This window comes from Panthera uncia, chromosome E3, assembly GCF_023721935.1.
Source record: "Panthera uncia isolate 11264 chromosome E3, Puncia_PCG_1.0, whole genome shotgun sequence".
NCBI lineage: Eukaryota > Metazoa > Chordata > Mammalia > Carnivora > Felidae > Panthera > Panthera uncia.
Window position 1 is genome coordinate 28490782 of NC_064815.1, and position 13265 is coordinate 28504046.

The following is a 13265-nucleotide window of genomic DNA, read 5'->3' on the forward strand; positions in this document are numbered from 1 at the left end:
CTAGCGGAAGAAAAAAGAAAGCCCCGAAAAGGGAGAACCGAAGCGGCAGGCTTAGGGCGGCACATCCGTGGATCCCGTGGGGGCGTGGGGGTCGCTGGCTGAGACGAGCCCCAGGTGCCCGTCAGGTGCCGAGCCTTGCCCTCCACACTCCGCAGCTGGCTGTCCTTGATTCTCAAACGACCCAATGGGTCTCTGGGGGTGAGGTCTGTGGTCTCCCCCTACTCAGCTACCGGTCCCTTTTTCCCTGGTTATAACACCCCCTTTTCCTCCCCTCGTCTAATAGTTTGGGGCGGACCAGCAGGAGGCCTGGCGAACACGCGATACAGGACGAGTCCGCGTGTGCCAAGTTCTGGGGTGAGCACGTGACCTAACAGGACGTTGAGCAGATTCCACGGAGGCCGGGGCACGTGACCCTCTCGGCCAATCAGTGCTAGCCAGAGTGATTGGCTCGGAGGCCGGAACAAGAATCGGTTGGTGCAAACAGAGCAAACCCCAGGCATTGCTTCCTACGGGTCCGGGTCCGTGCCTCAGAGCTTTCCCCGGCTGGGGAGTGAGCTCACCAGGTGCCAGGAGTTAACTGGATGGCCGGATGCGCAATGGTGGGCAAACAGCCCAGCTCCCTCGCCCCTCAGGCAGAACAACCCTGGGGCACGTGCTGAACAGTCTCCCTGGCTTCCTCAGTGGGCCTAACCTCCAGGTGCCCGTAGGGGCAATTTGCTTAGCAATGTACTATGCTGAGTGTTTCCCTTCCCTGTCTCACTTCCTACCTCCCAAAACTCCCAAATAAAAGATTTTCACTCAAATATCTGTCTCAGGATCTGTGTTAGGGGAGTGCAGATTCAAACACAGGCACAGAAGAAGGAGCCCATCCACACAAAACCAACTCAGAGGCTAGTGTGGCCCAGAGAATGAGCCTTGAACACCAGGCTCGTGCCCCTTGATCCGACTGTGCCTGAAGTCCTCACTCTGGATGTTTTAGTAACTTGAATCCTCACATTTTTCCTTCTGCTTAAGTAACGTTTGAGCTTGGGTTTCTTTTACTTGCAATGGAAAGAGGGCTACTAATATTTCCATATTATTGACGAAAAACTGAAATTAGGTGAGCAATCCAAGCAGATTCTTCTACCCAAGCCACAGCAGCCAAGCCTCCCTATGCTATAGCCACTGGCCTCGTGATGGTGGGGGGTGATCCCTCAGGAAATTGCAAGAGGGAGGAAGGGGTGAGTGTTACAGATGGGGCCAAGGCAGACGGATGAGAAACGTTTTAGCTTCCACAAACATCTGTTGAGTTTCTGGTGCATGCCTAGCTTGGAGTCTTCAAATTCTGGGTGATACAGGGGACAGACAAATGCAATGAAGTTCCAGAAGCTGTGGTGTCAGCTGCTGTCTTCCAGATCTTGTAGCCTTGGGAACGGGGGGCCCTGATGCTGGGCCCAGCTCATTAAAGTTGTGGTTGGCCTGCAGGCGGGACTGTCCCCTGTCCCTGAGTGCAGGCCGCAGCATCTCCTAATGACTCCTGTGGCCCCTTGCTGAGGCTGCTGGTTCACCCTCTACCTCCACTGTGGATGGAGCTCCATTCTAGGTGGCCGTTCTGTGGACCAACACTCACCATGCACCGTAGGGTTTCTAGCTGGTGGGTCTGGGGAGCTATTGTAGACGGAGGTGCCCGTTGAACATAACCCGTGAGCTGGAGGGTCCTCCACCTCAGATGGGCCCCTGTAGACCACCAGCTGGCCGGTACCCTCTGGTAACTGCGCATGACTTAGAGCAGAGCACAGTGGCTGGGCCACAGAGAAAAGGTGTTGGTGGTATAGACAGAGCAGGCAGCAGGATGGAGGGACTCTGGAGAAGCAGAGTCCGATGTCTTGCCCCATTGGGCAAGGTGGTCCAAGGGAGCCCGGGGCCAGCAAGCTTAGCCAGCCCAGGCCAGGAAGGGGGTTTGGATGGTCTCTGTGAATCCTCGAGCAAGGTGTCAAGGGCATGAGGTAGGTCCCAGTACCTGTCTCGCTTTGACCTGCTCAGTGTGGTGACGCACTTGGTGGGACAGAAGCCTGGAGTAGCTGCTGGTCCTTTTGCACTGTAAGGACAGAGTTTGTCCGAGAATATAGCCAGCTCAGAGGGCCTGGAGTCAAGAACTCAGGATAGATAGATTACTGAAGACCCATTTTGACACCTGGATCCAACTATACCTGAAGCCAATATTACCCCTACTCCTAAATCTTCACTTGTATGACCCAAGAGATTACTCTTCCCCCCACCCCCGCACTTCATAATCAAATTGAGCTGAATACTTTCTGTTACTTGCCACTGGAAGAGTTCTAATATACTTACCTCTTCTACACGTGAGTTTATTCACCTGTAAAGTGGACACAGGATCTCTCAGAGAGGATTCCAATAACCTAATATATAAAAGAATTTGTAATTGACTTTTTGAGAGGCAGAGAGAGCAAGCAAGCAGGGGAGGGGCAGAGAGAGAGAGAGAGAGAGAGAGAGAGAGAGAGAGAGAGAATCTCAGGCAGGCTCCATGCTGTCAGCACAGAACCCAATGTGGGGCTCGATCTCACGAACCATGGGATCATGATCTGAGCCGAAATCAAGAGTCAGACACTTTACCGGCTGAGCCACCCAGGCATCACAAAAGAGTTTGTTAATTGTGAAATATTGAGTGGCTTTGTGGGTGGGGACCTCACACTTCCTTATTATAGAAGGAGACTGCTGTGGAGAGGGGGGATTAAAGAATGGACAGAGGGTTGTCTGGGGTCCTGAGCCACAGCCAGGTCAGCAAGTGCCTGTGCCGTAGTGCAAACACCGCAGGGTCCCCTGCATCCCACCCCCACCTGCACACAGTAGGTACAAAGCAAATGAGAAGAACTATTTCCCCGGGGGCAAACGAGGTATGTTTGTCGCTGAAAACATTTTCATAACATACTTGTTTCCTCCCTTGTGCCTTGGGCTTTATGAATATCCTCGCTCATTCTGCCCGTGAGTCTGCGGCCAGATTTCTTCGCTAAATGATGAGCAGGGATTCTGGAATGTTCAGAAGAGCCCCAAGCGGGGTCCTATGTGGGAGTCAGGGATGCCCCAAGGCTGCGAGGGTGCGAAGCTTTCCATGCAGAAGGCCTGATCAGGCCCGTAAGTTGGCAAGTAATTAACTTGCTTAATGAAGGTGTGCAGGTGCAGGGCTCCTGCCCGGGACGTGCTGGGGAGCCGTGTGACATCTGCCACCAAATAGGTCTCCTGCCCTGTGGTCACTGCCTGTCAGGGGTTGGTGGGAGCAAACTAATTAGGCAGTGGGTTTGGGAAGCGTAGCCCCTTGGAGCAGAGGGCTTGGCACGCGGGGGCCCCGGGTGCAGGCAGGGGGCATGGGGAGCACGGGCTCCCTGGGACGCCTGCTCCTTGTGGGTTTGGGACGGAGGGGGAAGAGCTGCCCCTGCCCCCCAGGCTGCAGGCAGGCGAGCTGGAGCCCACAGGCTATTTCTCACCCGCCCCACCGAATTCTGTTTCCAGAAATGATGGGGCAGCCTCTCCTCCTCCCAAACCACAGGCACGAGATGCAGAAGCTTCTGGAGAATGCCAGTGCCCTTCCCTGGACCGGGAGGGCCTGTTTCAACAGCCTGCATGGGGCAGAGACACCCTGCACAGTGGCCACCCCCTGCCAGACAGCCCTTGCTCCTGAGAGGCCTCCGTCCTCGTGGTTGGTGGGGGGCTGGGTAGTGCGGGGAGCACAGGGTCTGTCAGGAGCACTGGGTGCTCCTGGGGGATGTGACAGAGAGGGAGACTGGGGTCAGGGCTGGTCAGAGAAGGCCCTTCTGAGGAGATGGCTTTTATGGGCTGAATCATGTCCCCTGAAAATTCATATATTGAGGTCCCCAGTACCCCATTACGTGACTGGAGACAGGGCCTTTAAAGACGTGAGTAAGGTTTGGGGCACCGGGTGGCTCAATCGGTTAAGCGTCTGACTTCAGCTCAGGTCATGATCTCGCGGTCTGTGAGTTCAAGCCACGTGTGGGGCTCTGTGCTGACAGCTTGGAGCCTGGAGCCTGTTTCAGATTCTGTGTCTCCTCCTCTCTCTGCCCCTCGCCCGTTTGTACTCTGTCCCTCTTTGACTCTCAAAAATAAACATTAAAAATCAATAAAAAAATAAAGAGGCGAGTAAGGTTGAACGAGGCCATTTGGTGGCCCTAACCCAACGTGGCTGGTGTCCTTGTAAGAAGAGGAGGTCAGGACACAGACGTGCACAGGCGGATAACCACATGAGGACATGGGGAGGACACGGCCATCTTCAAGGGATGGAGAGAAGCCTCAGAAGGAACCAGTCCTGCCGACACCTTGATGTTGGGCTTCTAGAACTGTGAGACAGTAAGTTCCCTTTTAAGGCCCCAGCCTGTGGTACTCTGTTACAGGGGCCTGAGCAAGCTGACACAGGGTCTCTCCGTGAAGACGGGAAATGAGGCACCCAGACCGAGGGCCACCGGTGAGGGGCGGGGTCGTGTTCCCAGTGCGAAGGGGAGTGAGGGGCAGGACCGTCCTGCTGTGTCCCCGCCTCCCTCTGGGCCGTGGGGCAGGCCCAAAGCAGGGACACTCGATCCAGAGAGACGGGACAAAATCCCGGGGCACCTCCAGCGTGAGACACAGCTGAGGCTGTGGCAGTGGTGGCCCTGTTCACGTGAAGCAGTTTCTATCTGGGGGGCTGGGTATCTATGCACACGAAACCCACGACCTCACAGAATCCACCTGCCGAGGTCACAGTGGGTCCTACAAAGGAGAAGAGCCGGGCCCGGCGGAAGGGGCCTCGTGGTGGAGGAGCCTCACGGGCAAGGCGGGGTGCAGCTTGCAGCCCTGGGGAGCCGAGGGCTTTGAGGCCTGCAGGTGGTGTTGGTTCAATCAAACTGAATCGGCCCCGAGCTACCTCTACCCAGCTGAGGGCTGCACTCGGGCCACGCTGGCCTGAGGACCCAGGTTCAAGACCCAGCTGTGAACGGGGGCTGGGGGGTGACGCTGGGGGCATCTGGATCCACACTTCTGTCTGTGACCAGGCCTTGTAAGGAACATCCTCTCTTCTGATGAGCCACAGCTCCAGGCCAACAGAGCCAGCCTCGAGATTGAGCCTGAACTCCTGGGCCCTCCCCACCACACCGGCCTGGCAGGTCAGGGTCTCGCCAAGTGTTGGGAAGGGCTGGGTTTGGGGATGGTTCAGAGTCCTCCCGAATGGCTAATGTGTCTCCCCGAGTGCCTGACACAGCCCCAGGCCCCAGGCAGAATCTGGCTTCTCTCAGGATAATCGACAGGGGTCTGGATGGGAAAATGTATTTCCAGCTTCAGCTCTACCTGGGGTACACCTGGCCCGGGGCCTGGCTGTCCCTTCCCCGTGTGCCCTCAGAGCCAGCCCTGGGCTGCTGCCTTGTGGCCCTGCAGGTGTCCTTCGGGCCCACCGGGGAGAGCGGGTCCTCCCCTCCACCCCTTCTCATCACCACCCCCTTCACGGTCTGGCCCCAGCGATGATCCTAGAACACTCTTTCCTCAACTCACAGGCCTTCCCTGGCTCTCTATTACCTGTGGCATGAAGTTCACACTCCCCACTGTAATCACCACAGACTCAGCTGTCCAGCCTCCTCTCCACCCGCCTCCTACCTGAATCATGCCCCATCTGCCTGTCTTCTCCTCTAAAGCAGTGGAGTGGGTAAGGAGTGATCACTCACAGATCAGGAGCCTGAAGGTCGGGTAAGGTCGGGGTTGAGAGGTGAGTCAGTCCCGGCCACACGGTGAGTGATGGCACAGCCGGGCTCAGATTCCAGGTCTGATTTCAAGTACTACGCTCCGGCCTCACCAACAGACACGCCCACAAACAGGGTCAGGGGTGTGGATTCCACACGGCACCCTGCGACTTTGGGCCCTGGGTGCTGGGGGTCCTGGAGGAGGAAGGAGATGGTGAGATCAGAGGATAACGGATACGGGGCACTTGGTCTGGAGCTAACTCCCCACCAATAACAGTTATGGTGATTATGACGTTAACTCCAGGGTCCCTGTGTGCCCTTGCACTCTGATTGTTCATCCTCGGCCCCCCGTCCCCCACCCAAACACAGAACAGCTGCTGGGCGGGGTCCCCTGGGACCCAAGGCTGCCCTTGACCCAGCACCGGCATTAGTGTTTCTTTTTCTGTGACAGAGTTTTTCGGCTCAATCCACATACCTGTCAGATTGGGGGACATGCCACATGATTTGTTCCCTTGTCACAGCAAGTCCTTGGGCCCCGTGACCTTGACGAGCTCTTCGGATGCGCCCAAGAAGCCCGACTCAAAGGCACGAGCCCATCTGCCTCTGATGAAAAACAAGGGGTCTAGTTTATTTATTTAAAAAAAAATTTTTTTAACATTTATTTATTTTTTTGAGAAACAGAGAGAGACAGAGCATGAGCAGGGGAGGGGTGGAGAGAGAGGGAGTCACAGATTCCAAAGCAGGCTCCAGGCCCCAAGCTGTCAGCACAGAGCCTGGTGCGGGGCTCAAACTCACAGACCTCGAGATCATGACCTGAGCTGAAGTCAGTCGCTTGACTGACTGAGCCGCCCAGGCACTCCCGTCTAGTTTATCTTAGTTTAGATACGAGCCCACCGTTTGTCAAGAGATAACTGAATGTGGGGCGTCGAAGGAACACAATGAAACGCTCTTCCAGGCTGTGTTGGGAACAGGTGTGCAATCCAAGCTGCCGTCTGCAGAAGTGAGGGTTGGCTGCGTGTGTATTTTGCATTTTGAGCAGGAATAAGGGTGGGACACACCCCTGGGACGGTGTGCCCACAGGGTATCTCCACTGGAAGCTTCCAAATCACCTGCAGAAAAGGCTGGGAAAGAGAAGAACCACGCAGCGGAGGGCGGGGACCTGATTTCTGGTTGAATCTCAAGCCTTGCCGCCGTGCGTCCAGGCACGTCCGGGCTCGGCTGCAGGCTGGCCGCCTGGCGCCTACCCCCTGCAATGTGTCCCCCAAATAACTGCCCCCCATTCCCAGCAGTTCAGATGATTACAGACACCCACCTCCCCGCCCAGTGCTAACAGCCGGTGGGGCCCGTGATGACACGAGGCTGTGGCTGGGAGGTCGCGGGGAGCAGGGCTGGCCGCTGAGAGGGTATTAAAACACAGCTTTTAGAGGTGCCATCTGTAACAATATCCCGGATAAAAGCCCTGGTCCCAGGGTCCTGTGGAACCACTCTGGAGGGACACAGGGTCCCCGTGGGAGTGGCAGCTTCACAGCAGCAGGGCTCTGACTGCCTCCAGGTGAGGCTGCGATGCGGGCTGGATACCGCCGTGTTAGGGCTTCAATCGCGTCTCCCACCAAATCCAAATGTTGAAATCCTAAACCGCAGGACGCCAGAATGTGACCTCGTTTTGGAGATCGGGTCTCTACAGAGTTAAAATGACATCATTAGGATAGGCCCTAATCCAATATGACCAATGTCCTCTTAAAAAGGAGGACGTATGGGGGTGCCTGGGTGGCTCAGCCGGTTAAGTGTCTGGCTCTTGATTTCGGCTCAGGTCACGATCTCACGATCCCCGAGTTTGAGCCCCACTGACAGCATAGAGCCCGCTTGGGATTCTCTCTCTCACTCTCTCTCTCTCTCTCTCTGCCCCACCCCCCTCAAAATAAATAAACATTTTTAAAAAGATACATTTAAAAAAAGGGGAGGGGGACATGTGGACACAGGCACGTGCATGCACACATGCCTGAACATGCACAACACCACATGAGGTTAGGACTTATGTCGCCACAAGCCAGGGAACTTCCAGAAGCTTAGAGAAAGCCTTGGAACACGACTGTCCCTCGCAGCCCTAAGACACCTTGAGTGGGGACTTTCGCCTCCAGAACTGTGAGACCGTGAACTTGTCTTGTCAAAGCTGCACAGGGTGAGGGTGCGTTGTTACAGTAGCTCGAGCCAATGCATGGCTGCGGGGTGCACGGGGAGTGGGGGGAACCCAGGATGCGTTGGGAGCGGGTGTGTCACAGCAGACCTCAGGATTAACTGTGGGGATAAGATGACGCCCTCCCACCCTCCCCTCAAGCAGCCGAGGTTAGGGACAGTCTCCTGGCACAGACTTCCTGCCCCACCTGCTCCCAGGATGCAGGGGGGGGGGCGGGGGCTGACTTGCTTGGATAAAAGAAAAGCTGCAAAGAGCTGAGGGAAAGATTAAAGTAATGAAGAACTAGCTTCCTGAGATGAGGGTAGTTGTTCTCCCTGAGAAAGCAGGGCCCTTCTAGGGCCCAGCCTGGACACGATGTCCCCTCCCTGGAGAAGCCCCCAGCCAACCCTGCTGCGTCTTGCACAAGTCACTAGTGGGCTCCCTGGTTGGAGTGTTTACCATCTCCGTGGAGGCTTGGACCCTGTACCAACCACAACAGAGAGGGTGGCCCCACACCACGCTGACACCCACTGCTGTTTCAGTGGGCTCCCTGCTTGGGCATGGACCCCGGATGCCCGGCCTGGCCCCACTGCAGACGTGAGGCCTGGTCCCCCCAGCCCACCAGGGAGACCCCGAAGGCACCGGGGCCCCCCTTTGCTCCCGACACAGGGCAAGTTCTATCTGGTGAGCATGTGCACCGGGTGTCGGTGGGGCCGGGTAATGACATCGTCTCTCCTTCCAGTAGGGACTTTTGTGGGGCTGGGGATGGTGGGCGGGGGGATCCAGGACAGGATATAAGCAAGACAGAAATGTCCAGAATCTTCTTTGTCTTCCAAGTTGGATTGCATCCCCCCAAAAGGATGTGTTTAAGTCCCAACCTCAGTACCTGTGAATGTGACCTTATTTGAAAACAGGATCTTTGCCAGTGTAATCAAGATGAGGTCATCAGGATGAATGCTAATCCAGCATGACTGGTGTCCTTATAAGAAGAGGGCACCGTGAGGGGCCACTGGGTGGCTTGGTTGGCTAAGCATCTGACTCTTGGTTTTGGCTCAGGTCATGATCTCACAGTTTGTGGGATCGAGCCCCACGTGGCTGCTTGAGATTCTCTCTCTCCTCTCTCTGCACCTCTCCTGCTCGCACTCTCTCTCTCTCAAAATAAATTAAAAAAAAAAAAAAAAAAAAAAAAAAAGAAGAGGGCACAGTGAGAGGCCGGTGCAGCTCCAGGGGTGAGGGTGGAGAGACGTGATCGGATATGTGTGTGTGATTTGGGCAACATGGGAGAAGAGCCTGGCCTCTCTGGGCATCTCTAGCTCAGTCTGCCCACAGGTAAAACCTGACGAGGCAGTTAGTTTTTCCTCCCAGGGAGGAATATCACCTTGTGTCTAAGGAATTTGACTTCTCCCCAAAAGAGGTCTGGCCTTGATCCTAGCTCCTGCGAGTTAACCTTTAAGCACTGGGAATCTCCCAAGTAATGGAAGGGTCTTTGTTATTCATGGGACCCTCAGGCCACAGCTGATCATTTATGCTAATGAGGTGACTCTGGTAGACTCCTAGATAGCTTAGGTCTAGGGGATGGCTCAGGGTGGAGGCTGGCCACAGTGGAAAGACCAACCACGTGATTAGAGCCCTGGGGGCTTTCAGGCATGTATTATTAGCCTGACCTGTGGTAGGGGAGGGGGCTGGAGACTCAGCCGCGTGGCCAGGGGATTCAGTCATCCCTATACAGTGAAACCCCAATAAAAACTCAGGACACTGACGCTCACAAGAGCTTCCCTGACTGGCAATATATTCTTTTGAGCGATTGTCACACATCACAGCTGGGAGGGGGAAACACCGTCTGGGACTCGATGGGGAGAGGACCACAGAAGCTTCAAATTCGGGCTCCTGCCCGACTTTGCCCTTTGTCTCCCTTTGTTCTAATAAAACTGTAACAGTAAGTACAGTGTTTTCCCGAGTCCCATGAGTTATTCTAGTGGATGATCCAACCTGAAAGACCCTGAGCTTGAAGTTGGGGTCTTACCCTTGCCTTCTGCTAATGCCAAGTTCAACCCAACATTGCCAGGGGGCAGTGAGGGGAGAATGGGGCTGGCTCAGGTGGAGGACCCCACCCTGCCGCCCAGAGCAGATCAGTGTGTATGCCCCAAATAAGAGGAGCAACCAAGACATCTCATTATTAGGCCACCCCTTCCTCTGCTTTTTCCAAGTTGAAGACAGAGCCCCAGCCGCTCTACCTCAGCAGGAGGCTAATAAAAATGCAAACACGAGTCCCTGGTGGTGAGAATGGTTTCCCCATCACTAGCACTGTGTCCCCACGTTCCTTTTATTCTCCTCTTAAAATATTTAAGGAAAGAGTATGTCTAGACTCAAATGTAATTTTTGATCTGAAGATGCCCTTGTGGTAGAATAAGTCGTCACATAAAAAAGAGTCATTGTAGGTAAGGAAGCCCGCACGATGATCCACCTTGAAGCAGATCAGCCTTTTAAGGGTCATCGTGGTTTTGGGGGGCAGGGACGGATGTCTTTTCTTCTCTTTCCTGCATGGCCTGGACTCTAGACTGAGATACACAGACAACTCCCTTTTCATGCATCCGAGCCACCACCGGGGTCCCTTAATCCTGTGGTCATTCAAATAACGTGGGAGACTAATTGCACCCCAAAATCACTGTGTTGGAAAATTAATTTCTCTCATTGTTTGAAAACAATTTTCCAGGTGTTTCCTGGTCAATTTAGAGCAGGCTTAAGTCCTCAATTGGTTTCTTTTCATCTCGAAATGTCTGATGGATTCTTCTGAGGATTCCACTTTGAAAACGTAATTGACCGTATACAAAACAAAGCCGTTGATGGCTCTGTGAGAGTGTGTGTATATACAATATTTGATGGGCTAATTTTACCACATTTTAATTACAACACTGGATGGTATTATAAATTTGTGTTCAATTAGGCTCAAGCCATCAACTGCGGAATACATTATAAATTTTGTTAAATCAGCCCAACTGATGTTACAAGCTCCCCTGTAATAGCAAGGATACTGTTGTCAGATTAATTTAACCCCCTACTCTCCATCCAGGCTTGGATTTGTCGCCGTCAAATTGGCTAAATAAAGGAATAGCAGCCTTATAATGAACATGAGCATGGACAAAATCAAAGCATAAAACGTATAGCAAAGGCCACCATAGATCTGTAATGCTCTCTGCCTGTGTCTCTACAAGCTACAGAGAGAGGTCACACAGGCAAATCGCAGTCCGGCCTTGGAGAAAAGAGAAGGCATAGAAAGTTTCAAGTCAGATTTCTGTGAATCTGACCCACCTAGCTGCTCTAGAGTCTTGATGAAAAGTTCTCATTAGAAAATAAAGGGGGATTAAGAACCGGTGTGGATATTACTCCTGTGCACCCATCTTCTGTTCTCCTCTTCCTTCCCAGCTCCTGGCAGCTGCGTCCTTGCTGTTAGCCCCGGTCTGGCTGATGATGTACGAGAAGCGGCATGTATCACTTCCAAGCCGAGGCACCATAAAGGAGGCACCATCCCCCAGCTTCTCCTTCCCCTGTCTGGATGGTTGAGAAGGCCCCCCATCAACCTGGATCCCTGAGTGACTGCATGGAGAAAATATATCCGGTCCCTCCACTGGTCCTGCCTACATGTGCTGGATATAGACTGTGAACTAGAATGAAATCTGTGTTGTGTTGAGTCGTTGAGATGTTAGGGTTATTTTGTTAATGCACAAAGCTTCTCCTATACTGACTAATACAAGAACTTTAAAATAACAGAAATATGGTAAGACTCAGTGACAACTCCAGTTCGGACCATCGCTTTATTGTGTCTCTCCTGAGAGAGCTTTGATGAAGGCACTGCAGTATTTTGGAGGGCTTTGCATTATTATTTTGGCCCTTCATGCTCAGTGTACAAATCTGTCTTAAATTGTTCCTTGATACCTGTGTTGCCCTGGGCCATAGATTTGATTGACCTGACCTTCTCAGGTCCTATGTTTATAAAATATGGCTAGACCGGGGCACTTGGGTGGCTCAGTTAGTTAAGTGTCTGACTCTTGCTTTTGGCTCAGGTCGTGATCATACGGTTCATGGGTTCAAGCCCCATGTCTGGCTCTGTGCTAACAGAAAGCCTGCTTGGGATTTTCTCCTTCTCTCTCTGCCCCTCCCCTGCTCATGTTCTCTCTCTTAAAAAATTTTTTGAGATAGAGAGACAGATCACAAGTGGGGGAGGGGCAGAGAGAGAGAGAGGGAGACACAGAATCCGAAGCAGGCTCCAGGGTCTGAACTGTCAGCCCAGCGCCTGATGCAGGGCTTGAACCCACGAGTTGTGAGTTCATGACCTGAGCCGAAGTCGGATGCTTAACCAATTGAGCCACCCAGGCACCCCTAAATAAATAATTTTTTTTAAATGAGGCTGGACTTCATTCATTCATTCATTCATTCATATAGTCTAAACATCAGATATGTTTGGGACTATGTTAGGAGCTGCAGGGGAATAATTCTAAGAGCTGACAGTTATTGGCAGCTTGTCATGGGGCAGACATTGTGCTGAATGTTTCACAGGCATTGTGAGACTTCATGCTCCCTCCCCCTCCCCATGTGGCAGGTACCCTCACCCCCATTTTACAATAGTGGGAATAGGAACCAAGGAGAGTAGAGACTTTGCCCAGGGAGTCCCCACAGGAAGTGACACAGCCAGGGTCTACACCTGGCCTCTGGACTCAAAAGCCTAGGTCTCAGCCCAGACCAGTGGCAGATGAAGCCCCCTCCTGCTGGCCCCATTTCTGAACCACCCACTAAACCCTTCAAAGCCTCTCTGCTGTTCTTAAGATCATGGCTTATACCCCTACCCTAGCTTCATGGGCCCTGGTAATCAGGCCTCTGAGGCTTTAGTGCTGTCTCCTCAACCCCTGTCACTCTGCCCCATCTGAGTGTCTACCTAAGAAAACTTCCCTCCTCCAGGGCACTCCCCCAAGGCTACATTTCCCACGAAGCCCCCATGGTCCTACGCCCCCACTGCTTAGTGTCCGTTCCTCATGTGGCCTCATTTGTTTACTCCTGGTTGGTCACTTCATGGGCCCAGGGTCCCTCATACTTGTCTCCCTGGCCCAGCGCAGTGCCTGGCGCACAGTGGGGTTCAGTGCCCATTGGCCTAGTTATATCCGAATGCACCTACTGGGGCTGGAGGCATTCCTAGCAGATCCAGAATGGTCGTCAGCCCTGCACTGGGGCCACCACGACCTCAGTGATGGCAGACCAACTCTGAGAAGTGACATCTATATACATATATATATATCTATATACATATCTATATCTATATATCTATATACATATATATATATGTGTGTGTGTGTGTGTGTGTGTGTGTGTATACACACACACACACA

The 13265-nt window shown here is 53.4% G+C and overlaps 1 protein-coding gene and 1 long non-coding RNA gene across 3 annotated transcripts in view; one reads left to right on the top strand and one right to left on the bottom strand.

The window, feature by feature from the left end:
* ATP5MF (ATP synthase membrane subunit f) overlaps positions 1 to 13265 on the top strand; it is a 616357-nt gene that overhangs the window by 593012 nt on the left and 10080 nt on the right. The gene's annotated exons all lie outside the window — the stretch shown is intronic.
* The window catches only part of LOC125928575 (uncharacterized), a 21702-nt gene continuing 9378 nt past the window's right edge, over positions 942 to 13265 (bottom strand). Inside the window, exons 3-6 of one of the 2 annotated variants that reach the window (XR_007459699.1) lie at positions 6190 to 6317; positions 5700 to 5909; positions 2332 to 2399; positions 942 to 2077 (exon numbers count right to left, since the gene is read on the bottom strand). This is a non-coding gene — a long non-coding RNA (uncharacterized LOC125928575). Of the gene's footprint in view, positions 2136 to 2331; positions 2400 to 5699; positions 5910 to 6189; positions 6318 to 13265 lie in introns of both variants that reach the window. The other variant, XR_007459696.1, reaches the window with a different exon arrangement.